The sequence below is a fragment of the Sorex fumeus genome, unplaced genomic scaffold (genome assembly GCF_029834395.1).
Source record: "Sorex fumeus unplaced genomic scaffold, SorFum_2.1 ptg000061l, whole genome shotgun sequence".
NCBI classification, from domain to species: domain Eukaryota; kingdom Metazoa; phylum Chordata; class Mammalia; order Eulipotyphla; family Soricidae; genus Sorex; species Sorex fumeus.
Window position 1 is genome coordinate 20349122 of NW_026606118.1, and position 27196 is coordinate 20376317.

General features: G+C 37.6%; 1 protein-coding gene across 4 annotated transcripts in view; it reads right to left on the reverse strand.

Moving 5' to 3' along the window:
- The window catches only part of UTRN (utrophin), a 610322-nt gene that overhangs the window by 205155 nt on the left and 377971 nt on the right, over positions 1 to 27196 (reverse strand). The gene's annotated exons all lie outside the window — the stretch shown is intronic.

Genomic DNA, 27196 nt, shown 5'->3' on the forward strand with positions numbered 1-27196 from the left:
GAAGTCAAGGGAGGGGAAAAGAAAAAAAAACACTCAAGTATTACCCACTTCCTCCATTCAGACTGGTTTCAGAAAGAAAAAAAAAAAGAAAGAAAAAGAAAAAAAAAGTTGTTTGGTTCACAGCCAGTTTTCAAAGAGCGTGACTTCGACAGAGCTGCACAGCCAGAAATCAGCGCGCTCTGATCTGCTGAAACAACCCGGCACGGGACAAGAGGCCACTGGTTCCCACTCTCCCAGACACCAGCCGCTGCCGTTGCTATGGTAACCACCAAGCGAGTTGCAGTCCCCTTCCCTAGGTCAGGCTCTGCGGCGGGATGCTGTCCCGGAGTGCCCCAGAACCCAGTGATTTCCAAAGTTCTTCGTGTCCGGAGCAAAGTTCCAGCTGCAGATGTCGGGCCCCCTCTGCAGAGTCTGATGCAAGGCAGAGCAGCACCCCCGACGGTGTCGGCCGTTCCCCGACGCCGACCTGACCGTCGTATAGTAATCCACGTCTGTTTCCAGCGTTGTTTATTATTTTAATCGGCATCCTCCCTGCCGCCACCCCTCCTACGGTTCGCATCCAAGCTCACTCCCACTTCCTGGACGCCTCCCCTAGTCAGTCAGCATCAGCTCTCCAACGCATCCCGAACGCATCTCAGGAACGCACCTCCCCATCTGGAACCCACCCAGGAAAATAAGGGAGACCAGAAAGACAGAACCACACGAGCCACAAAAGAAAATATGTCTGATCAATTGTGTGATTGCTTAAAAGAAAGAGAGAAAGAGAGAGAGAAAGAAAGAAAGAAAGAAAGAAAGAAAGAAAGAAAGAAAGAAAGAAAGAAAGAAAGAAAGAGGAAAGGAGGGAAGGAGGGAGGGAGGGAGAAAGGAAGGAAGGAAAAAGAAAATGGGGGGGGGGCGTTTTTAGCATAAAATAGGAGGGTGAAAATACTTTCCCAGGAAAGTTCTTTGATCTCACTGATTCTGTTACAAGTCAGTCAAACTGTTTCTCTGTGTTCCCTGTGGGGGAATTTACTTGATTCCAAAATAAAACTTAAGTAAAACTATTCAGAATGGGAGTTAAGAGCCAGTTACTTTTTAATATGTCTCCCATTTGGATGTTAAATTTTACTGGCACTCAGGAAAATACTATCTTCTACAACGTTTTCAGGGTAATGGCTTGAAAAGAAAAAGTTCACTCCAAATAGTAGATTCTTTGCACCGCTATTTCAGACATGATTTCAAGGCGAAAAAGTGATTTTTTGCTTTTGCATTACTTAGCTAGTGAGCAGGCTAATAAAAGTGAAGTGTGCCACATGTGTCCATATGAAACCCATTTCTCTACTTATACGAAGAATTTCATCATAAATATACAATGCTTTTAAAGGTGACACTACCACAAATGGAATGATGTTGATCTTAATATAATTAAATGTACTTTCTTGAGCAGGGCAGAAAAAAGGAGGGAGAGCAAAAATAAAACACGATCATCCTAACTAAAGAGCTATTTGAATTCCGTAAATATCAAAGTTGTTACCACTCATTTAATTATATATAGGAAAAAGTTTCCATTAGGAGGAGAAAAAAAATGATCAGAGAATACTATGCAATGTGGTTATTATTTTTGGGATTTGCAAACCCTTTTTCTTTCCTTTTCATTCTCAACTTATTTTCATATCTGTATTTAAATGGCATGTGTTTTACATATGCGGATCTGTACGAAATTTAACAAGCTTTTAAAATATTTTCATCATTGATTCATAAAATCCAACCTGTCCCCAAGGGCAAAATGGTTTTATGAGCTTTGGCGTGGAATGTGTTTCACCTCCAAGCCCCTAATTCCAATTTATACACAGACTATGGTGATAAGGTAGTGATTATCCAGAAATTTATAAAAAAAAATCTCCTGTCTAAATTTTTATTTTATTTTTCAGCACTGGCATCAGTGAAGACCAATCCTCTGAAATGTCACAAAGGGCTACACTGTGATTGGCCATTGGTGAAGGCTCTAGAGCCACATGCTGGGATCTTTCTGCCCCAACAAATAAACTTTTTTTGCATAAATACAAAACAAAAGGAACCACCAGGACTGCCACTATCACCAGCACCACCACTAGCAAATAAATAAATAGAAAGAAAAAGAATACTCTTTCTCAGCTGGGCAAACTTCCAAGTACCACCCAGGGTGCAGGAGGCACTGTGATCACAGACTTGTGCAAACACGCCATCCCATGCACATATCAGAGGAGGGAATTAAATAAAAACTCTAAAACAGCAGAGAATACCATCATCTTTCTCTCCAAAAGTCTCTTCAGCTTAAAGTGTTCTTTTCTTATGCCCGGACATGAAAAGTGTGCTAATATTAGAGCTCAGTAATAAGCATCTTGTCTTCTTATACTACTAGGTCAGTCTTGAGGCAAAAGGAAAAGCATCTTGTGTATTAAGGAGCGTTCTCCAAAGAACAAGGAAACCATATCATCATGACAGGTATCTATGGGGTAGAAGTAACAAGACAGAGTATGATATGTTCCTTCTCACATGGCTTGCTAGGATAGTGTCCGAAAGTGAGAAACTCTGGACCAACTACCAGCTTTATAGATATTTCCTACAAATGCCAATTATTCAGAACTAATATCTTTTGAGAGGACAAAAAGAAGACTTGAAACTCTCTCATTACAGTTATAAAGTATCAAAAACTAAGAGATTGATGAACCATGCATGATAACCCTTTCTAAAATTTTTACTCATGAACTTCTTTTTATTTTTATAGTATTTTTTTAATCACTGTGGGATACAGTTACAAAGCTTTCATGTTTGAGTTTCAGTCACACAATGATTGAACATCCATCGCTCCACCAGTGCACATTTTTCTACCATCAATGTCCCCAGTATCCCCACCCACCGCACCCCTCCCCCCATCGCTATGGCAGACAAGTTTCACCATACTCTCTCTACTTTTGAACATTAGGGTTTGCAGTACAGATACTGAGAGTCTATCACGTTTGGTCTTTTATCTACTTTCAGCACACATCTCCCATCCTGAACTATCCCCCCTCCAATGATCACTGACTTAGTGATCCCTTCTCTACTCCAGCTGCCTTCTCCCCCAGCTCATGAGGCAGGCTTCCAACCATGAAGCAATATTCTTGGCCCTGTCTCTACTGACATGACACACTTATGGAAAAAGAAAATTTAAAAAAAAAGTGGAGGAATAACATTCAGTGGATCCATATAAACCCCTCAAAAGAAAAACATGTTAATTTCTTGTCTCATTTGAATGACAAGGTAGCTACACTCTCACTAAAATGTGGGATAGCAACTAAAATATCATTTTAAAGTATTGAAAAGTGATTGCTGTTTTATGTAAAAATTCAAACATTCAGTAAATAATAATAATAAAATAAAGGCCCTCTCGTTGATCATCGATTTGCTCGAGCAGGCCCAGTAGCGTCTCCATCGGAGACTTTGTTGTTACTGTGTCTGGCATATCGAATACGTCACAGGAAGCTTGCCATGCTCTGCCGTGTGGGCGAGATACTCTCGGTAGCTTGCCGGGCTCTCCGAGAGGGGCGGAGGAATCGAACTCGGGTCGGCCATGTTGGCTGCGTGCAAGGCAAACGCCCTACCGCTGTGCTCAGTATGAAAATCAAAAACCTATGTATTTAAGGTATATTCATAACTAATGTGCTCTTTGATAGGTAGCACACTAGAAGACTTAAAAATGTGGATTACTTTTATAAAGTGAGCACATTGTACCCTTGATCTGCGTAAATACATCTATAAATAAGACTACTTTCTCAGCATAAATTCTGTGTGCAGAATATCACAGTTATATGCCTTACATCTCCCTAGCCCCCATTTTTTAATCATGAACTTCTTTGATACATTATCTTCTATAATCCTATAATCATCAAATAAAAAAAAGAGGCCTCCAGAGTGAATAACACATCACCAGAAAGACTTAATAAATTGGATGATGAAATTTGAAGTAATTGACACTTTGCCAGTCTAAACTAGTGTGCAAATAAATTGTACACTCATCCTCAAGCGATGGAATAAATGTACTACCCATTCCTGTAACAAAGATCAACACTGCATAGTCTAAGAATTCTCTCATGAAATAAGTCCTCTCAAACATAAAGACAAACAAATGTTACAGGAAGAACTCAATAACACATACACATGTAATCATATATATGACTTTGGCAAAAAAGTTCAAAGGTTAGGCTAATTTAAATTTTGTATACTTAAAATTGTGCTGGAGCGATAGCACGGTGGGTAGGGAGTTTGCCTTGCATGCGGCTGACCTGGGCCGACCTGGGTTCAACTCCTCCACCCCTCTCAGAGAGCCCAACAAGCTACCGAGAGTATCCTGCCCGCATGGCAAAGCCTGGCAAGCTACCTGTGACATATTTGATATGCCCCCCCTCCAAAAAAAAAAACAGTAACAAGATGTCTCACAATGGAGACGTTGCTGGTGCTCACTCGAGCAAATCGATGAACAACGGGAGGACAGTGGACAGTGCTGTACTTAAAAGTGTGTCTGATTTGATTTGTTATGAGGTGGCTTATAAAGCAATAAGCTCTTCCTTAGGGTTTTGTCAAACACACATGCTTTGCTGAAAAACATGTATGTCTTCTTCGTATCTTTACGGTTCCCCTCTGTTAAACCAGTAGAAAATTTTAAAGCTATAAAGTGTGCTTTCTTTATTCATTTGTTTAATGCAAAGTTCAACATGTCTCTTTATATTGGACAATATAAAGGGAAGAAAGAAGGTTTGTGGGTTAGTGGGCACTTCTATAGGGAAGTCCATGGAGGTCACAGGTGATTAGCAATAAATATGTACATGAAAGCTTTATTCAAAAAGAGCTTTGACATTGGGTGGGAAGGAAAAAAATGGTACATGCCAAAAGCATTCTGTGGCAAGGAAGTATTCAGGTCCTAACGCCTTTGGAAGAGATGGACACAATTCTCCTTTCCACATCCCTTCTAAGCCTGGGCTTAAAATTCAAGTATTAAGGAGCTTCAAGACCCTTGTAGTGATGTGAGATTTCCATTCATTGTCTACTGCCACTGTACTTCTGCAAGGGGCCTCTCCTCAATAGATTGCAGCTTTCTAGTTAACATCAGCCAGCAACCAAGTCTGTCAGCTGGTAGCTATTTAAAGTAATATACGGCCCCAAAGGGCAGAAAGTTCAATATAAAACGGAGGCCCCAGGCCCCTGATGAAAGGCGGAACTTTCCTTTTATCCCAGGAAGTTCAAGCAATATGCTTTGTACACAAAGAATTATTTTCAGTGTTTATCTCTTCAATAATGCCATCTATTTGGATAATTATGCAGTAGCTGTTGGGAGATCACAATTCCTGAGGGAAAAAAAGAGGCAGGACTCTATACACATCCAGAAACTACCATCAGAAAATCCTGCTAGACATCACAAAGGCACAAAGAGCTTTTTCTTCTTCTTCTCCTTCTTCAGGGGAGGAGTTGGGTGGGGTAGCAGCTGAGGAAGAGAAATGCCGCTTTTGAATTAACCAACCAGGTGCAGGGGTTACAACCTTCTTCAGTAAACTTCTCAATATTTAATGATTCAGAGAGCACTTTATTAGGTGATGGAAAATAATGCCAAGACAAGTTAATGTTTCAAAACCATATCCTTCCCGAAAAAACAGGCGCGTGAGACGAGAGTAAAACTATCTCAGGCAGCCAAGCCTCACAATTCCAGATGTCTCCCAACAGCCCGAGCCTCTGGGACACGTGGCTCCAGACACGCGTGAGGCTTTGGAGAATGTTTTTCAAGGTTTTCTAATGCTTTTCTACCTTTTCTCAGCCAACCCAGACTTAGAAAACTAAAGGCAAATTTTTAAAAAATTAATAATAATAACAAATATGCCAAGATAAATCAAAATTGAATACACTGTTCTGACCCGCAACTAGAAAACTGATACTCTTCCCAGAGAGCCTGGTTACTAGAATCTGAATGTGTACCTAAGGAAGTGGACGTTGAACAAGTCCCGAAAACATTTAAAATGATCATGTGAGACCAGCTATGTTTCTGCGTCTAATACTAAGCAACCAGGCTTTTCTGATGCCATTCAACAGGAGGAACTGCATCTTCTCATTCCAGTCAATCCATTCAACAGGAGAAACTGCATCTTTTCCCATAGCCGCTTTAGCCATCTTCATTCTTAGCATCATGTATGGAATCCTCAGCCAGAGGCACACACCAAACCTCCATTCACCCTTCCTACCTTTTGCCTTCACTAGTCTTCCTAGTAGCCCGTCATAATGCTCATTATTTGAAACACACATAGAGAAATGGCTCTCTGCATCAGAGATGATGATCCTCTATTGTGATAGGCATTTCCTCAGTTTCCTCTTTCCTTGACAGGCATCTTACTCCCCTCTTAAATTTAAGGAAGGAGTTCTTTGTTGTGATGTTGTTTCTTCCCAATGAGTTTCCAATGAAAGGATTTAGTGCTCAGTGAACCCAGACAGTGAACCATGCCACTCAATAGAAAATTGTAGCACTGTAGCACTGTCCTCCCATTGTTCATCGATTTGCTTGAGCGGGCACCAGTAACATCTCCATTGTGAGACTTGTTACTGTTTTTGGCATATTGAATATGCCATGGGGAGCTTGTTAGGCTCTGCCCTGCAGACAGGATACTCTTGGTAGCTTGCTGGACTCTCTGAGAGGGATGGAGGAATTGAACCTGGGTTAGCTGCGTGCAAGGTAAATAAATGCCTTACCCGCTGTGCTATCGCCGCTCCAGCCCTCCAATAGAAAATTAGTAGGCTAATTATAGAATGAGCAATTCTATAATGTGTGGGAGAATTAAGTTAAACCATTCCATTTCCCCGACATTCTTTGGGGCAGCAGAGAAGACTTCTAAAGTCTGCAGGTATGGGGGGGGGGGGAGGAATAATTTAGCAATATTCACCAAATATAAAAATATATGTCACATATGCAGACCAGAGAGAGAGAGAGAGAGAGAGAGAGAGAGAGAGAGACAGTACAGCAGGTAAGGCACTTACTTGCCTTGCACGAGGCTGACCTGAGTTCAATCCCCAGTACCACATATACTGCCCAGAGCTTTATTAGAAGTGATTCCTGAGCACAGAGTTAGGAGTAAACCCTAAGTACAGTAGAGTGTGACACCCAAAATACCCCCCCCCCAAATCTGTGTAACCTTTGAGACAGAGATTCTGTAGCTAGGAGTTAATTTGTAATCACAGGTACAAACATGCATATTAGGACGCTCAATAAATCCTATTTAACAAAGTCAAAAGCTGGAAACAATCTAAATGCTCTCCACGAGGTTATTATGTAAATAAATTATGGCAGATTCACAAAAGTGGATGTTGTGCTTCTGTGTAAAAGAATGAGATGATTTCTATAGACTGGAAATAAATCATCTCTAATATGTATTTGTATATGTAGGATATATGTGAAAAAAGAGACTTATAACTATACTTAGATTGATTTATGAAAGTTAGATACTTTTCTAGAATGATATATAAGAACTCAGCACTGAGGGATTAGAAATCTGGATTTCAGAATGATATACTTCAAGTCTTTTAAACTTTAAAAGCTTTACAAGAAAATTAAATCAAATTGATGGAAAATTCCTAAGTAAAACATTTGTCTCTCTAAGTAGGTATCTTTAAAAAAAAAGTGGTCTCATTCCAGTGGAGGGTAAATGACACCAGAAACAATCATTTCTAGTTTTGGAAGCTTCAGAAGTTTTGAGGTGCCAGATGGTCTGACATCCTAGGCGAATCAGTCTCAATGGAAAGAACTTTCAGCAGCGGTGGGCTGGTCGATGGTAAACTTCTCTAAAGGAGGCCAGAACAAAGCCTTTTTGTTCTTGTGAGTTACTCTATAACCAGTAACTGCAGTATATTTTAGTAATAACTTTTCTGTCTAAACAGGCATTATCAAATTCCAGCTCTTCTCAAGGAAACCAGTACACCCATTGTCATGTATTTTATAACCATCTAAAGTCTAAACATTTCTAATATGTTTATAATAACAAGATATATATATATATATGTTCCAATAAAAGAAAGATCAGCTCAGTTTGGTTAGGCTACTCAATTAGTATTTGATCCTTATTTAATGAGTAACCAGCAAAATCAATAGCAGTGCCAACAGCAATTTTGTTCACACATCTAAGTTATATCAGTGAGAAAGAAGATTAAGTATCCTGGATGTGCCCTGCTTGTCTTGTCTAGGGAAGTATGCTGATGTACTGTGAAGTCTAGTCTAACAAACTCTGGAGGAAATATGTCACTACAGGTTACACAGCCCCTTGACACATTTTCATTTAGATCAAGTATGAGAGGGGTGATAATACTAGTGCCAAACCCAAGAACTTTTTTTTGTTATTAGTGAGACACCATGAGGTACAGTTGTAGACTTACAAATTTTGTGTTTGGGTTTCAATTATACAATGATCGAATACCCAACCCTCCACCAGTTCCCATTTCCCACCACCACGAATCTCAGTATCCCTCCCACCCCCCTTATCCCCCATCCCATCCTGCCTCTGTGGCAGGGCATTCCCCTCTGTTCTCTCTCTCCTTTTGGGTGTTGTGGTTTGCAAAAGAGGCATTGAGTGGCAATCATCAAACCCAAGAACTTAAAGCATAAATTAAATACAAAATCTGAGTTGGTGTGATAAGTTTTAAAATAAAATCATAGCGTGAATTATAGTAATATTCTCTTTAAGCCATAACACGGTATTATGAAAGTAAACAAGGGAACATTGGTGGTGGGAAATGTACACCAGTTGAAGGGACGGGTATCAGAACGTTCTATGACTGAAATCCAATCATGAACAACTTTGTAACTGAATATCTCACTGTGAGTCAATTAAAAAATTAAAGTTAAAAAAAAGGTAAGTACTTATATAAAAACCATAAACTTGGAAAGCTAAACCTATACCCAAGTGGTGTCAGTATTATTGTACATAACATGCTTAGAACACTGTATCAGAGATGTCTTTTTAATTAAGGAGTGATCAATATAGGAAAATCGATCTCATTATTTCAATTATACGGCCACTTTTGCTAAATTACAACATCCACTTTAGTCATTAGGCTGTTGAATGAGTGTTGGTGGTATGTGAAGTTTAAATGCATGCTCTTAACGCTCAGGTCTAACATTAACAAACAAATACAAGTCACAATGCTTGCTATTAAGGATACTGCAAAGATTGCTTTATACTTAAAAACATGAAAATAACTTAAGCAATTTACTTGCAACCTAAGTATTGCCATAATTTACTTTGATGCCTATCAGTGCTCTCACTCACTGCATCCCCCTTCAGCTCCTACTCCTCATGCCACTGGCTGTTCCTTTGAGGCTGTGATATATTTGCTATTTGTTAAATGCTTCTTAAATACCTACTCTCAACACACATGAATGGAAACAGACCAGAATGAAGACTTTTCATTATTAAAACAAACCTTTCTCTTAGAAATTATTAGTAAAGTAAAAAGCAAAGGCCCTCCCGTTGTTCGTCGATTTGCTTGAGCGGGCCCAGTAACGTCTCCATTGGAGACTTTGTTGTTACTGTGTCTGGCATATCGAATACTCTCGGTAGCTTGCCGGGCTCTCCGAGAGGGGCGGAGGAATTGAACTCGGGTCGGCCACGTCGGCTGCGTGCAAGGCAAATGCCCTACCACTGTGCTATCGCTCCAGCCCAGTAGAAATCATTAATCAGGCCATATCTCCACTATGACAGTCTCAAAATATTTTTCTTAGTAAACTGATCCTTGGACACATCGACATACTCTCAAATATTTGTATCAAAAAAGACACACACGTGACTGGGGAGAAGACAAGGGGAAGAGATACTGCAAGTGGGTAGGGTGCTTATCTTGAAAGCAGCTGACCTGAGTTCCATCCCTACACTCCATATTGTTCCCTGAGCCTGCTGGGAATCGTCCCTGAGCACAGAGCTAGGACTAAGTTCTGAGCACTGTCAGATGTGGCTCAAAAGCAAAAGCAAAAAAAGGTATTCACTAGAATTCTATACTGGGTCAGTCACTTGCTGGAGCAAAAATTCACTGAGAAAGCTAAAGGTGCATTCACCTAGCATGTGCAAGCCCTGGGCACAATCCCAGGCACTGTATGACCCAGACAACCACCTAGAAGAGTATTGATGTCCCAGAGTACCAATAAGTGTGGCCACTACAGCTAAAAAAAAGTTATTAATACAGATATTTACTTTATTTACAGGGCCCGACATGATGTGGGTAGGATGCTTGCCTTGCATGCAATCAACCCAGATTTAATCCCCAACAACCCATGTGGAACCCAGCGCAGAGCCAGGAGTAACCCCTGAGCATCACCAGGGCTGGACTTGGGACAAAAAAAGTTTCTTTATAGGATAACATTAATAAATTCCCTACCATTGTAAATAATTTCAGCATTTTCTTTATTGATTAGGTTTCCTAAAGATGAGAGTGAGGCTTCTGCCAAATGTTTGGCAACTTACTGAAAAACTAATAAAACTCTAAGAAGTGTCATACTATGGCATATTATTTTTTAAAATACTTATTTTTTCTTTATGCCTGCAGATTTCCTTCACAATTGTTCATAACAACTGCTAATTCTGAAAATTCTGAATCAACGTTTTAAAAACAAATGTAGGTTATTTAAAAAATTCATCACTGATCATTAACTATAAAAAGCAATATAAAGACAATAAAATATAAACTGTTTATCACATGAATAAATTTATTTCTAAAATAGCAGTACTCTTTCTATTTTGATCACTGAGCTATTCCCAGGACATTAATAATCCCAACACTGGAGAAAACCAAAAAATAGTAATTGGTTTTATAAATCTGTGCCCTACAACCTTCACTACATAATAAGCTCCTAGAACACTGAACTTCATATAATTTGTTCCAACAATAAAAAAACCCAAGTCACCAACTACTCAAACATTAAAATCTCTATTTTTGTATGCTCTTTTGCTTCATTCTCCCACTCTCCTAGATTATATCTTCAACCCATTTTTTAACTCTACTTCAAGTTATCTTCTATATTCTTTTAGCCTGGCAAACCAAACTAAGTCTCTTCAGAAACTGCTTTAATAAAAATTAAAATGTTAACTTGTAACTCATTTTATCTTACCCCCATCTCCTCAGCTATGAAGCTAATATTCATTTGAAATGCCAATTAACTATAAACTTTTCTGCCAATACAATGTATTTCTATTTGGCAACCTGGTCTTTTTCTGTAAAGAGTGAGCATTAATAGTATTCTTTTAAAAGTTAGTTTTATAGGGCTGAAGAGATAGTACAGTGGGTAAAGCATTTGCCTTGCATACAGCTGATCCGTGTTTGATTCCCAATAGCCCAGATGGTGCCCCAGCACCTCCAAGAGTAATTCCTGAGTGCAGAGCCAGCGGTAACCCCTGAGCATTTCAAGGTGTGGCTCCAAACAAAACAAATTTTTTTTTTTGAAAAGTGCATTTCCTGCAAACAGTCTTAAAGTTCAGAAGTTCTTGATACTATTATACCAATCTAAAGTAAGTAAAGTAATGGCCCTCCCGTTGATCATCGATTTGCTCGAGCGGGCCCAGTAACGTCTCCATTGGAGACTTTGTTGTTACTGTGTCTGGCATATCGAATACGTAACGGGGAGCTTGCCAGGCTCTGCCGTGCGGGCGAGATACTCTCGGTAGCTTGCGGGGCTCTCCGAGAGGGGCAGAGGAATCGAACTCGGGTCGGCCATGTTGGCTGCGTGCAAGGCAAATGCCCTACCGCTGTGCTATCGCTCCAGCCCGTATTTGTTTAATGGTTCTCCACATTCTAACCTCAAAATGTGCAACCAAAGTAACACCATCCAATAGAATTTTCTACGATGATTTAAATGTCCTGAATCTTTATGTCTCATAAACTACTATGCCTGCTGTACTTAGTAATATGGCTGTGTTAAGAGAATTCTTTTCTTTGGAGTCACACCTGTATTATCCTCTCAATTCAAATTTTATACAACCATTGAGGTCTTTCTCAGCTTCCACCCTTTAGTCAAAACCTTGAACTGAAATAGAGCTTTAGATTAATAATATCCAACCTATATTGAAGATATCTCTCTTTTTCCTTTACCTTTTTTTAATTAAGGCAGCCAGCCTAGCCGAGCCGGGTTTGATTCCTCCGCCCCTCTCGGAGAGCCCGGCAAGCTATGGAGAGTTTCTCACCTGAATGATAAAGCCTGGCAAGCTACCCGTGACGTAGTCAATATGACAAAACAGTAACAACAAGTATTACAATGGAGATGTTACTGGGCCCACTCGAGCTAATTGATTAAGGCATGATAACTTACTAAGTTGTTCATAATAATTTCAGACATAAGATGCTCCAACATCAATTCCACTCAAACATCTCTCTATGCTGACTCTAATCCTGTGCTTTCTTACATACTGCTTTGCCTTTCTATAGCTATTTTGTCAACTTGTTTAAATTTCCTTCTAACTTCAATAAAGAGAGAGGAGTGGTGAAAATATTGTATTTTCCCTCAAGTGACCTGTAGAATACAAAACATATAACCATTTTTAAGAAATATTTTAAACTGACAAGCCAAAACAATCAGGATTCACTACAATAATGTGTCCTTAATAAGATTTAATCAGTATTTACAGTTACCAAAATAATTCAACCAATTCACCTTCAAAATGAAAAATTCTAGGGGTTGTTTTAATACACGTTAACATGTTCTGAAAAATACCTCAAGTTAATCTGAAGATTTGCTATTTTTTACTTAGAAATTTCTCCAAAGATTTCCTATCAAATCACTCGACCTTAATTTCATGACATAAAAAGTTAATATGACTATAATTTTAAGAGTCAGCTTTAAATTTGAAAAGAAAGTGCTGCCCTCTTGTGAAATGAGGTAGAGGATTTATCAGTTTACTGACAGTTGGAAAATACTGCAAAAAAGATTGCAATTAAATTTTAATACTAATAAGATAGAGTTTATCTCAAAGTTGTATGGGGTTTAAATGAGACCTCTTCTTTCTGCTTTTAATCAAATGAAAAAATGGATCATTGGGGTGAACTGTTCATAAATGATAGCATTTACTATGTTGCTTGGGTAACTAAGTACTACGAAGGAAAGTTTATTGGCACCAAGAAATTTACGCAATTACTCTGAAGTAGCTTGTATTTGGGTAAAATCACATGGAATACCATTCCATAATATCATAAAGGACAAATGAATGTCAGCACATTCAAAATTCATAGAACTCACTGCTCTGGACTTAAAAGGTCACATCTTTAAAGATCTAACTACTAAAAACTACCCTGGGGCTAGAAAAATAGTTAAAGACAGTCCTTTTGTTGCATATGGCGAACCCAGGTTTGATCTCTAGGCACCAAAGCATCATATATGGCCCGCTGAGCCCTACCTGAAGAGAACCCTAAGAACAGAGCCAGAGGTAAGCCCTGAACACTGCCAGTGTGGCCCCCAACCAAAACACACACACACACACACACACACACACACACACAACCTATCCTGACTGACAAATACAAGTTATGTTACCAATTCTAAGAGTTCTCAGAACTAGAATAGGAGGAAGTGTTTTCTTTTGGGTTTTCTTTTACCATCTATAACATCGATTTGCTCATGATTCTTACATTTTGCTCTTGACCCTCCCCTTCGGGAGCAAAATAGATGGAGGGGAGACTGGCTGGAGGAAACAGCAGAGGAAGAGAAGACTGTATCATTTTCACTATTTTCCCAACATCAGCAAACACCAGTAATCTGCAAACCAGTTTTCATTTACCCATCACATTGGGACTCCCTTGTAAATAACTGCATTTATATAAGAATATTAGAAACAGGTGTGCTCATAAAAGAAAGTGTTTAAAACTTGGAACATTCTTTGATTTCATTCTCAGCACACTAAGGGAGTGTCTATTTAAAGTAATCTTCAAGAAATTCTTTTGTGATACCAAAGATCTTTTATATATTTGTTTTAGTGGTTTGAGTGTTAATGCATGAGAGATTTTCTTAACTTGGAAGAGTATCCCAATTCCTATTTGTGGCATAATAGAGGATAATATACTTTTGTAACAGCTTCCTTTAAACAAAACTTCTCTTTAAAAATATGCAGGAACGAAAATCACATTATTCTATTATTTTAATTAGTAGCATAGCTGTTCACATAGGAGGCAGTCACAAAGGAATCTGGTAACATTTTGGTGAGTGAATTGAAAAAAATGTCTACAATTATATGATAAGAAAAGAAAATTAACATGCATGACTTTTAACATTTCAAATTAAATTATGCTTTGACTTCAGTGAACTTAGGTGAAAGGAATGGCAAGTCAATGTACATCAAAAGGAACGCTTCTATGAAAAAAATAACAAGGTTAAATGGTAGGAAAATACATGCCTCAATAACCTTTCAAATGGAAGAGAAATGCATTACATCGTAAGCACTTATTTCCTAATCTTGTGGAGGCGGTGGGCGTTTGACAAAGTCAACTGTTAAGTAAGTATAGTAAAACAGAAGAATTCAGCCTCTGTCTTTTACCATTTATTTAATCAGGTACAACAGAATCTGGTCAATGACCCATACTAAAGATCAGTAAGAAAATGTTTTCAAGTTCATAGAACGAGAGAAATGTGCCCTCATAGTCCATGGTTACATTTTCAACAAAGGTGTGTTGATTTGACAGGATGGACCACTGAACACCATTTTGACATAAATTTGTTTAAATAGGTGCTTTCTCTCTTTTCCCATAAGAAGCCATCAGCTCCACCCGGGCACTTCCCAACTCCTGCCAAATCAGACCAGGATGTGCAAGCCACTAGCAGAATCCACTGTGTCTCCTTTCATTGCCTCCTACTTTTTCTTTTTTTTTTTTTTTTTGCTTTGCTTTTCTAAAATCTAAAGAGCACCTCTGTTCAGCACTGACATTTTTTCAGTTGAGCTATACCGACAATGTGAAACTATATTGCTTTCAGGTGTACAATATAATGACTTGATGTTTGTATAGATTTGAGGTGATCCCCACAGTAAGTCTACTGTTTTAAAACCGTCTGCAGACATTGTTACCAAAAGGATTTTGCTCTATAAAGTCTTTTAAGAATCACTCTTAAGAATAGCACAGATTTCTTGATTAAGAAGGCTTTCTCTGCTTTATTTTCATATCTTTCTAGACCCTTACTTCCTCTAATCCTTAAAAATCTGTCTCCTGCTATTATTTTTTAGTGAGGTGTCACTGGCATATAACATTATATTAGATCACACATATAAGATAATGTTCTGTTATTAGTATATATTGAGGAATGATCATTACATTAAGTCTACTTTCCATCTGTCATCATAACAATTTTTCTGCCAAAGACTCTAAGGATCAACTCCCTTAGCAACTGTAAAGTAGCCAATTCAATATATTAACTATATTTACCATGTTAAGCACTATACCCCATCACTTACATGTTCTATAGCTGGAAGTGTTTGTGACCCTTTCTACCCATTTTATACATCTCCTGTTTACCTCCTATTTTTAAAATTGAATTACAGTGAGATATACCCTTGCAAAGCTGTTCATGATTAGGTTTCAGTCATACAGTGTTCCAACACCCATCCTTCCATCAGTGTACCTTTCCCAGCACCAGTGTTCCTCTCATCATACCCCAATCCCACTACTCCACTTGCCCCAATGGCAGTCTCTCTCTCTCTCTCTCTCTCTCTCTCTCTCTCTCTCTCTCTCTCTCTCTCTCTCTCTCTCTCTCTCTCTCTCCCCTCCCCCCTCTGTCATTCTCTCCTTCCCTTTGGGCATTGTGGTTTGCAGCACAGATACTGTTAGGTTACCGTGTAACCGTGTATATGTTTAACACTCAGTTCTTGACCAACATGATCATTTTCAACTGCTATTATTACACGGGTCCTTTCTCTATCTTACCTACCCTCTGTCCCACACACACTTATGGTTGAAATGGGGTCAACCTACCTAGTTGAACTATATAAACAATTTTGTTAATATTGCAAAGCACCATTCTATTGTTTGTGCCAGATTTTCAATACTGACCCAAATTCTTGTACTTTCTTTATTATTTTGTAAGGGAAGTGGAGGGATTGGGCTGCAACTGCGGTGCTCAAGGAATACTCATGGCTTTGTGCTCAGGAAACCATGTGGTCCCAGGAATAGAACCACTGGGATGTCTACATATATCACATGCACTCAGTCCTTTGAGATCTCTCTCTTTTCTCTCCATTATTTTCCAATTAAACTAGAAAGAAGGCCAAATGAGGAATTAAAAATGTATCTCTGGAGACATTAAGCTCAAATACATGTTTGTAACAAAATACCGTATATCAAAACAGTATTTAAGTTCTGTGACTACTTAAAACAGGTAAAGTACAATTCCATTAGACTGAGTATTTTTAATTATGCATAATAATTAGGAAAATATTTTAGAGACAAAATAACTGAACTATAGCATCCTCTGGGTCAGAGAAAATAGCGCATTGGGTAAAGAGTTTGCCTTGCATGCAGCTGACCTGTGTTCAACACTCCCCCCATCCTTCTACCCTAAATAGTCCCCTGTGAACTCCACCAAGAATGACCCCCGAGCACAGAGCAAGGAGTAATCCCTGAGCACAGCTGGGTATGGCCTCAGATCCAAAACAAATTATAGTATCCTCAAAAAGATAATTACATAAGAACTCTTTTAATCTCGGGCATAGATAAATTTTCAAGACTGGAGAACTCCATGCCAACTAAATTAATTTTATTATCACTGTTTACTAAAATTAAGTTGGTTTATATAATAAACTATGAAATGTGAAATGAGCTAATTTTTAAACAAATAAATTCCAAAAATGCAAATGACCACTATTAGGGAAAAAAAAACACAAATTGAACATCTAAAACAAAATAGAGTGGGCCAGAAAGAAAGTACAAGAGGTAGGGTGCTTGCCTTGCATGTGGCTGATAAGGGTTCAATTCCCAGCACTGCCTGGACTGATCTCTGAGCACAGAGCCAAAAGTAAACTCTGACCACAGTGAGACGTGGTTCCCAAAAAACAAAAATAAATAAATAAATATGCAAGCAATAGATTACCAAATAGAAAATTGCATGTACCTCGGTATGAACATTTCTCTTTATTTCTTACAGCTCATTAGATAATTGTTAAATGTCACATGTACTGTAATGTTTAAAGTTCTTAATCATTCACCAGAGAGAGAATTAATTTTAAATACCCTTATATTTGATTTCCAATGCCTGCCTCAGGGGCCAAAACAATGGTACAGAGGGTAGGATACCGCCTGGCACACAGCTGCCCTGGGTTGGATCCCCAGCACTACAGACCATCCCCCAAGCTCTGCCAGGAAAAATCCCAGGTGTGGCTCCCAAACCAAGGAATCAATCAACAAAAAACAAAAGTCTGCCCAATTCAGAAAATTATTGTACTACATCTTTCAATCTCTTTACTTTGAATCTCTAAATCCAAAATGACCTGTAAAACATCAGCTATTCGGACTGACCAGGGAGACTTTTTCAATTCCAACTTGGGAGTTCCATAAAAATCAACTAAAAGGATGATACAGTTCACCCAAAGCTGAATAATTTGGGAGGTTCCCTTAAAATTCATTATTTTCCAGTTCTCTCTGCTGTATCAAATTTGAAGCTGCCATTGTGAGAGCCTCTTCTCTGCTTCTAGGAAATTGATTTTAATTCTGACATGGTGGTGATCATCCATGCATTGTACAGTCCAGATCCCATCGTCCTCTGTTAGAGTAAAGGCCATTGAGAACATAGTACCTTTCACTATGCCTTCTACTTTACCTCCACACATCAGTCAATTTTCCAGTAAAATATAATATTTTTTTCTGCTAAATCTTTATGATCATTGGCTAAAGGGGCAGGAGGCATAAAGCGGAGTGCTCTGACTTCTGATAAACGCCATGGGGAAGTGAAAAGATACTCTAACTCCAAGAGCAAAACAAAGCATAAATTAGATTCAGGTCAAATCTTTACTGGTATAAGACATCTATTTAAGAAGTATATCCAGGGGCTGGAGAGAAAACACAGTAGGTAGGGTGTTTGCCTTGCATGCTGCTCATCATAGTTCTATCCCTGACATCCCATATGGTTTCATGAGCATTGACAGAAATGATTCATGAGTGAAGAGCCAGGAGTAATCCTAGAGCATCACTGGATATGACCTCAAAACAAACAAACAAAAAAAGTATATCATTACACTTCATACAATATACATTTCTAGTATCACCTATGTAGGGAAGTCAATAATTTTGTTTGCCTAAAATAGTTAACTGGGGCTAGGGATATTAGCTTGGAAGTAGAGCACAGAACTTGTATATGTGAGGTATCTTTGGCTTTAAACTTTGATTTTGGGCAGAATTTCTTGACCTCACTCCAGGCTGTCTTCAGGGGCACCTCGGAGGGGGGCGGGTTGATTTTCCCTTCCGGCTCTAAGCAGACCCCCAGCAGCCGAAAACCTCCAGAATCCAACCCCCATCATGCTCAAGGCCATTTTCCAAACACTCGGACAACTTCACCCAAGTGGGATCTGGCGAAAAAACGTAGGTATGCGGGACCCATGACTGAGCTCTCCAAGCACACTTGAATGGAGACTGTGCCTTATCCCCCCAGATCCCCAGTTTTCTAGTAACTTGGCAATCACACCTACAAACTGCCCCCAGGGCCATGTAATTTCATCAATGACCAAGACCCAGAGACTATATAAACTAAAGCATCTGGAAGTGAGTGATGCAGAATTTCCTCTTAAACTCTGGCCCACTTACGTACCAAAAGTAGCGCACATTTGTTTGGTTTTAACATCCTTGCTTGTATTCTCATATACGGGCTTAAATGGCTCCAGAATGAAATATAACAACCCACAACAACCTTCACACACTTCCCTCTTATTGTGGTGGAAAGGTGCTTGGTGGTGGGGCTGGTGTTTGAATATTATCTGCAATGAACTATTGTGAACGACTTTATGAAAATAAAATATAAAACAATTGCAAAACTTGGGGCTGGAGCGATAGCACAGAGGGTAGAGCTTTTGCCTTGCACATGGCTGACCTGGGTTCGATTTCCAGCATCTCATATGGTCCCTCAAGCATCGACAGGAGTAATTCCTGAGTGCAGAGTCAAGAGTAACCCCTGAGCACCCAAAAGGCAGAAACAACATCAAAAACAAAGCAAAAGTAAGTAAATACATTTTGTTTTTGTTTTTTGGTGCCAGGCATTGATCACAGAGCAGAGATGTCAGGATTATAATTGGTGCATGTGATAGCACGGGGATGCTCTTATAGACCAAGTGCTTAAAACCATTGAACTATTTTTTTAATTGAATCACCATGAGACACTCAATTAGAAGCCTTTCGTGATTGAGTTTCAAAAAAAAATCAGTGTATTAAATCATACCAATAATTATGTCCCTAGTTATGAAAACGATTACAACACTTTATATTTAGATACACACACACACACACACAAGAGCACATACACACACAGAGACACATAAAACAAACAAACAAACAACCAAAAACATCTCTACTGGAAATAGATTTCCACCTTCTGCACTGATGGGCTAGTATCTTTGTCCATGATATTTACTTTTCCTAACAAAGAATTTTCGGTTAAAAAAAACAAGTATATAAAGTATAGTACATTTCTCTGAGACAACAGAGGAAACAGGAAGATTTCTGACACCTTGTCAGCAAACTAACTTTTTGTCACTAGTTCACAAAAGAGCTGAAATTGAGACAAATAATGCTACTTGTCCACCAGGGAAGAGAGCAAAAAAACCCATCAGAAATAAACATCAAAATACAGCAATCATGACTTTTAAGACTGGGTTACACAGTGAAAGAATTGCATAAAAATAAACTGATTATGTGACTATGATGTGGAATTAGCATGAAACTAAACAGAATGCCTGGGGTGGGGTGGTAAAGACCTAAGCACAATGCAGACAATTAAATCAAACACAAAAGCTTTATACAATATGCTCTACCTCTGTATACCCAAGCTAGAAATTAAAACCTCACCTATTAATTTTCTTGGCCCATAATACAAGGTATTTGTACAAGCAATATAAATTTAAAGGAAGATTAGACATATTCAAAGGAAAAAATTGCACATGTACTTGCAATTTTTTAACTCAGTCAAAATTGGCTATACACAGACAGCATTAAGAAAATATCTTTTCAAAAAGGAACAAACACTTTATGTCTTGCTTGAGGTCTCATTAACTTGGAATGGGTTCCACTCAAAGTCAAATGGGTTTTATATACCATACTAGATTTTAATTATAGCTAAATATAGTTGCTAATTTTATATTCATGTAAACCACCTGCATGGCTTCTTTCAAGACTTCTGAGTCATAAGATTTCTGTAAACCTAAAAGCATAAAATCAACAAGTCGAACATGAATTACCTTACTCCTGGAAATACTCAGATCTTGAGTATTTTTTTAAATTAAATTTTGCTCAACTGAATTTAATAAAAGCATAAGACACACTCACACTCTAGAATTAGCAGTTTGTTATATCAACTAACATACACATAGCTTTCAAAAATTTATAATTATGTAAGATAATTATAAATTATTGGATATCAAATTGTCTTGAATATTTTTAATAATTCTGATTAATTGAATTTACTAAATACATAAGACAAACAAGTACTCTAAAATTAGAATTTTATTATATCAATTAATCTACATATGGTATACAAAATCTATAATTATCTAAGAACAGGGAATAACACAGAAGCTTTATACAGTATGTACAGCTTCTGCATCTCAGAGGTTAATAATGAGTTATTGTCATGGGTGAGATATTAGGATCATTCGGATACTAACATTTTTAACTGTGGCAAAACTTATGTTAATTCAACTTTCTTGGCTTAAGGGAAAAAATCATATTTAGTTAGCTTTTATTCTAAAATAGATATTATTTAAGAATTTCTAGTCTTTAAATTAAAGAGGAAAAAATAAGACTGACATTAGAAAGCACTTCAGCTGCATTAAATGAAAATAACTCTAGGACATTTTGGATTTCAAAAACAAAGACCACAGTTGAGACGCAGCTCTTTTCAAAACATTTTTATCTGCGATATAAATATTGGGACTAGGTTGGCAGGCTTTCATACAAACCCCTAATAAAAACAGTCATTTTAACAAGCATTTAGATAGCAATTTTCATGAGACCAAAACTCTGAACAAACAAATACAAACTGTACTGAGAATACTACACCACACCCCTCTGCCTCGCCTCAAATGTGCATATGGACAGATACATGTTAAGAAATATAAAACCTAGGAAAGCTTTTTCTCTTCTGATAACCTCTCAGGAATTTGTAAGCAAAAAACCTAAGTAGATAACAAACATAAAATTCTTATATATGATACCTGTTCAGAAAATAGATGTGAAGAGAGCTTGGGTTTTTCTGCTTAGTACATTTGTACAAATATGTTAATACCAAACTGTAAACTACAAACCTTTTTTAGTCTTGTAATTCTAAAGGATATTCTCAATATACTACGTTGAGCATGGACTTTAGAGACTATTTATATAATAGTTCAACTGATATAATGATTCCATATCATTTTAAGTATGCTGATTCTAATAATCAAGATAAAGATATCTCTAAAATACATGTCATGGGTCTTTTCATTTCTCTGTGAATATTTGACACAATGAAGAACTGCTTCTCTACATAATCAGATTCTAAAATATTTTCTCTCTGTTAAGGCAGGAAAAATGGTGGCTCACTGGTATGTCTTCTGTCATTCCCCTCTGCTTATATAACAGAATAACTCACCTTTTTCAGATATAATCTTTCTTCTATTTTTTTGGGGGGGGTCACACCGATGATGCTCAGAAGTTACCCTTGGCTCTGCACTCAGGAATTACTCCTGGTGTTGCTTTAGAGATCATATAGGATGCCAGGGATTGAACCTGGCAGGCCACATGCAAGGCAAACACCCTACCTATTAGACTATGGCTCTGCACCCCTGCTTCCCTTTTTTTTCTAATTTTTTTTAATTGAATCACTGTGAGATAGACCCTTACGAAGCTGTTCATGATTAGGTTTCAGTCACAAAGTATTCTAACACCCATACCTCCACCAGTGTACATTTCTCAATACCAGTGTCCCCAGGTTCCCTCCCATCACTCCCCCCCCCCCCCGACCCCCTGCCTGCCTCTATAGCAGGTACTTTCCTTCCCTCTCTCTCTCCTTTTGTCACATTGGGCATTATGGTTTGGAATACTGACACTGAAAGGTTATCAAGACTATCCCTTTTCCTACTTTTAATATTCAAATTTCGTCCATTGTGATCATTCCCAGTTATTGGTCATAGTTGTCTATTCTCTATCTTATATACCCTCCACCCACACACACACACTTGTGGCATATCTACACAATGGAATACTATGAAGCTGTTAGGAAAAATAAAGTCATGAAATTTTCCTATAAATGGATGAACATGGAGAGTATCAAGTTGAGTAAAATGAGTCAGAAGGAGAGGGAAAGATATAGAATGACTACATTCATTTGTGATATATAAAAAAATATATGGTAGAAGACTATATCCATGGCCAAGGAAAACAGAGGCTAGGAGGACTGATCAATGGTTGGAATCAACCTGCTTCCTATTTTTGAATGTAATTATCACGATTTCCTCAACTGCCCAGTTTTCTATTTTTTTTCCAGTCTAAGATACTTTGATTCCATAAATCAATTTTCCAAGTGTTAGTGTTAGATTTTTTTATAGCTTAATCTTTTTGTTGTTTTTTTTTTGGGGGGGGGGCTCATACTAGGCTGTGCTTTACTCCTTGCTCAGTGCTTTGTGATCACTCCTGAGAGTGGGTTAGTGACCATGTGGTGCTGAGGATCAAACCAGGGTCAGCAGAATACAAGTCAAGGGCTTGTGTTCTGGCTTCCTCTCCATTCCTTACAGCTGAAAGTCACTTGCATGGTCCTGTAGCCTTTTCTGTGAAGAACTACTTCCTTCTCTGTAAATACCTATAGTTTCTTTGGCAAAACTATGCCAACTCATCCTTCAGAATTGCATATACTCATACTCTGGTAAATCTGCTTTGATATTCAAAAGCCCAGTTAGATAGCCAGTCTTCTTTTCCTCACAGAAATAATGTAGAAACAGTCCTAAAACAATTGTCACCTAGTTGATTTAAGAAATATTAACTTAAAAAGAAACCAGAGAGGAAATTAAAAAAAAGTCAAAAGCTTGGAGTACTCAGAATTTGACTGTCGAAAAGAGGGAGTTATGAAAGCAAAGTGTTCACCAAGGTACCTGAGCCAATTAGCAAAGATAAAACTTTGGTAAGAAAAACAGATGAGGTTTTTTAGAAGAGCCTGTAAAATCACCAACACATATGTCCAGTAAGCAGTGAAACATAAGAATTTGGAGCATAACAATGATAAGGGCTGGAGATAGACTTGGGAGTCATCAACAAATAGTTTCAGAGGTCATGGAAGAGTGAATTAGTGGTAAAGAGGTTAGAGGACAGTGCTCTGAAAGTTTGGTTAAGTAATAAACAAATGAATGGAAGACTATAAGAAAATGAAGAGAGGAAAGAGTCAACTATAGTGATCAATGAAGAGTACATATACGACAAGAGAAGGAAACACTTGAACAATAGTAACGTCCATGTGACATGGTACCGAAGGATAAGTGAGGCAAGACTTGTGAAAAGGTAAGAGATAAGTCAATAATGATCCTGGAAATGGTGTTTAGGCTGAAGCAAAAGTGAAGTTACATTATACTTGGGGTAGATGGAAGAAGATACACTGTGAGAAGGAACATTTTAACAAAGTGACACTGAAAGAAGCAATGAATGAATAAATGTTACAAACCAGCATTATTCTTGACCACTACATAAAGCACTAAAAACTAAAGTTGGTTCTGTGTAGAATATAACCTATTGCATAAAACATTAACAAACACAAGAAAGTAAAAACCAATTCTAGTTTTAACTCCTTTAATTAAATAATTCAAAGTAACTAAAGATATAGGCATCGATGAGACTGCATCAATGACTTCCAAAAAAAATCACAACTAACACAATTCAGTACATGGCTTCTAACAAAGAAAACACACATATACACACAAACACCACACACCTTCAAAAGTAAATTTAAAATATGATTGTAAATCTAGAGCACTAATTAGTAACTTTGATTAATTGAAACTTAATTCTAATCTACCTTTTCAAAATAATTTCTAGATCTAATGTCCTCCGTAAGAAAATGATACTACTGAATGCTACATACAATTGCTAATAAACAAATATCTAGGTTAAGGGTCTTAAATCAGAAATAAAAGTTACAATGATTTACCATCTGTGAATCAATATTTTAGGGAAACATCTATGGTCTAGAGATAAGCAAACCAAAGATAATAAAATCAATATTTTGCACATCCAAAATAAAACAGAACAGACAAAGAGATTCACAACAACAAAAACCATTTTTTTCTATTTAAACATGGTTCCAAAGAATAAAAACAGTCTAATTACATCAACAAGAAGATGACAGATATATAAAAGCTTATCTTAAGACTGAAATCTCTATCTTTTTTAAAAAAAAAACCTGCATTTCAAAATGGTCTGAAATGTTTCCACTCTAAAGATATCAATGTTTTCTTTTTAAATAGTGTTCTCATAAGATAAAAAGCTTTCCTGTGTTTAGAAATTATATTAACCATATGAAGGATCTGAATATCAACTACCATGTTAAAAAGCGAATTCCTAAACAATTATCTTGATATTTAAAGTTTTCAAAGGACTAAAATAATGTAGTATCTAACAATACTCAATATGCCTGGAAAAATATACCAGTCCTGTTAATAATAACTATTCTTCTAGTACTAAAATTATTTAAATGTTTCATGTAAAATAATCGTGATCAAGCTAATTTAAAAAATTGTAAGTAGAAACAGAACTCAAATAGTGGTATAATAGTCATCTGTAACTGAGCACAAGACTCATGACAACTGTAAATGAGTTCAGAAGTCCCTAGCTGCCAAAGCAAACAGAAAAAAAAATTAGTTATGTGATGATCCAATATCAATTATAGGTGGTGGAAGGGCAGATGTTGAAGCATATGTATAGAATAAAACTTCTATTATTAAATAACACAGATGTGACGATAAGCACTTACACACATGTGCACGTGCACACACACACACTTTTTTTTTTCAATTAAAAAGGTTGCTTTGGGAGCTAGTACTTGAGAAGCAAAGAATCACAGTGCAGGATAAGTTCTGCTTAGTAATATTTATACACCATGCTATTAGCATTTTTCTTACCAGAATCATTATATTTTTTTAGCATTTAAAAATTAAGACGGACTGGAGCGACAGTACAGCAGGTAGGGTGTTTGCCTTGCATGTGGCCGACTGGGGTTCAATTCCCAGCATCCCATATGGTCCCCTGAGTACTGCCAGGGATAATTCCTGAGTGCAAAGCCAGGAGTAACCCCTGTGCATCGCCAGATGTGACCCAACATGACAAAAAAAAATTATGACAGTTTTTTGAATGAATATTGTCTATCTCATGAATTTCTAACTGGGAAACAAGTTAGAAACTTGTTTGGGTCACATGTAGTAACATAAATAAAAAATAATAAAGTTAGTGGGTGGCAGTATAAACTAAAGGTTAAATAACTACGTTGAAACTAAAAAAAAAAAAAACATTACTTTAGCCATGCTTTTACAAAACGGAGATCACGGAGATCATGGTCCTCCCGTTGTTCATCGATTTGCTCGAGCGGGCCCAGTAATGTCTCCATCATGAGACTTGTTGTTACTGTGTTTGGCATATTGAATACATCACGGGTAAAACAGGAATCATAAAAATAAAGACCCTCAGTGTTGCTCGGTCTTAGTTTAGAATCAAACATTAAGATAGCTTAAAGCAGAAATTTAATCATGTTCTCTCACCAGACCAGTAAGAGATAAACAGAGAGAAAAGAGAATAAGGGAAAAGGAACAAGAAAGAGTTATTTTTAGAATGAACTCAACAAAAGCAAATAAAAGTCTCAGCATATAAAATTTTATACTGCACACAACAAAAATCCCAAGTTATAGCACTAGAGTTAACCATAAAGATGATGAAGAATATGTCTGGAAACATAGCAAAAGAATAATTTTAGTGCTGAGGTCTATCTTCTTTATTATCATCACTACTAAAGGAAAACTTTCTTGGAGAATCCAGTTAACAACTACTGATTTTATTGCAAGCATAATAAAATCACCAACCTAATCATGACTTTGCATTTCAATGGAAGAGAAACATGTATTAGAAATATTTATTATTTATAGAATTGTCTGGGCTGGAGTGATAGCACAGGGGGTAGGGTGTTTGCCTTGCACGCCACCGACCGGGTTCGATTCCTCTGCCCCTCTCGACGTGCCCAGCAAGCTACCAAGACTATCCCGCCTGCACGGCAGAGCCTGGCAAGCTTTTCATGGCGTGTTCAATATGTCAAACACAGTAACAACAAGTCTCACAATGGAGACATTACTGGTGCCCGCTTGAGCAAATCCATGAACAACAGGAGGACAGTGCTACAAACAGTGCAGAATTGTCTACTTAAAAAAAATAGGAGGAGATTAACAATTTCAAAGTACTTAAAAGTTACAGGTATAAATCATAAGCAAATACCCACCAGCAGTGTCAAAGACAATTTTTTTTAAGGAATGAAATAATTGCCAAACAAATTGAGAATTTGGCTTAAGTGTTTTAGTAATTTGGAAAAATAAAACTATGAGTGATAAGTGATAAGAGTGAAAAGACTATTTAGACAAGTACTGTGGGTTACAGAGATGGAACAGGTGCTAAGACTTACCTTACCTGTTGTACTATAGCCCCAGGTCCCCAAGTCTTAAGTTTTAAAAGATGATTCCTTTTCATAGTCTTTAGATAACAGGTTTAAAGCAGTTTCAAACAGACTGAGTTAAGAGGAAACTGAGTTTTCTCACCACAACTTTGTCTCTCAATATAATACTAAAGTCTAAGTAATCCCCAGGGAATTCAGAATGCTTCCTGAGATGTGTGTTCTAATAATTTCATTACATTTTGTCGTATCCAGGAGTCTTTTAGGTCCATTGAAAACCATTAAGTACAAGTTTCTTAGCAATAATACTCCTAATTATCAGTCTTCTAGGATTGCAGCAGC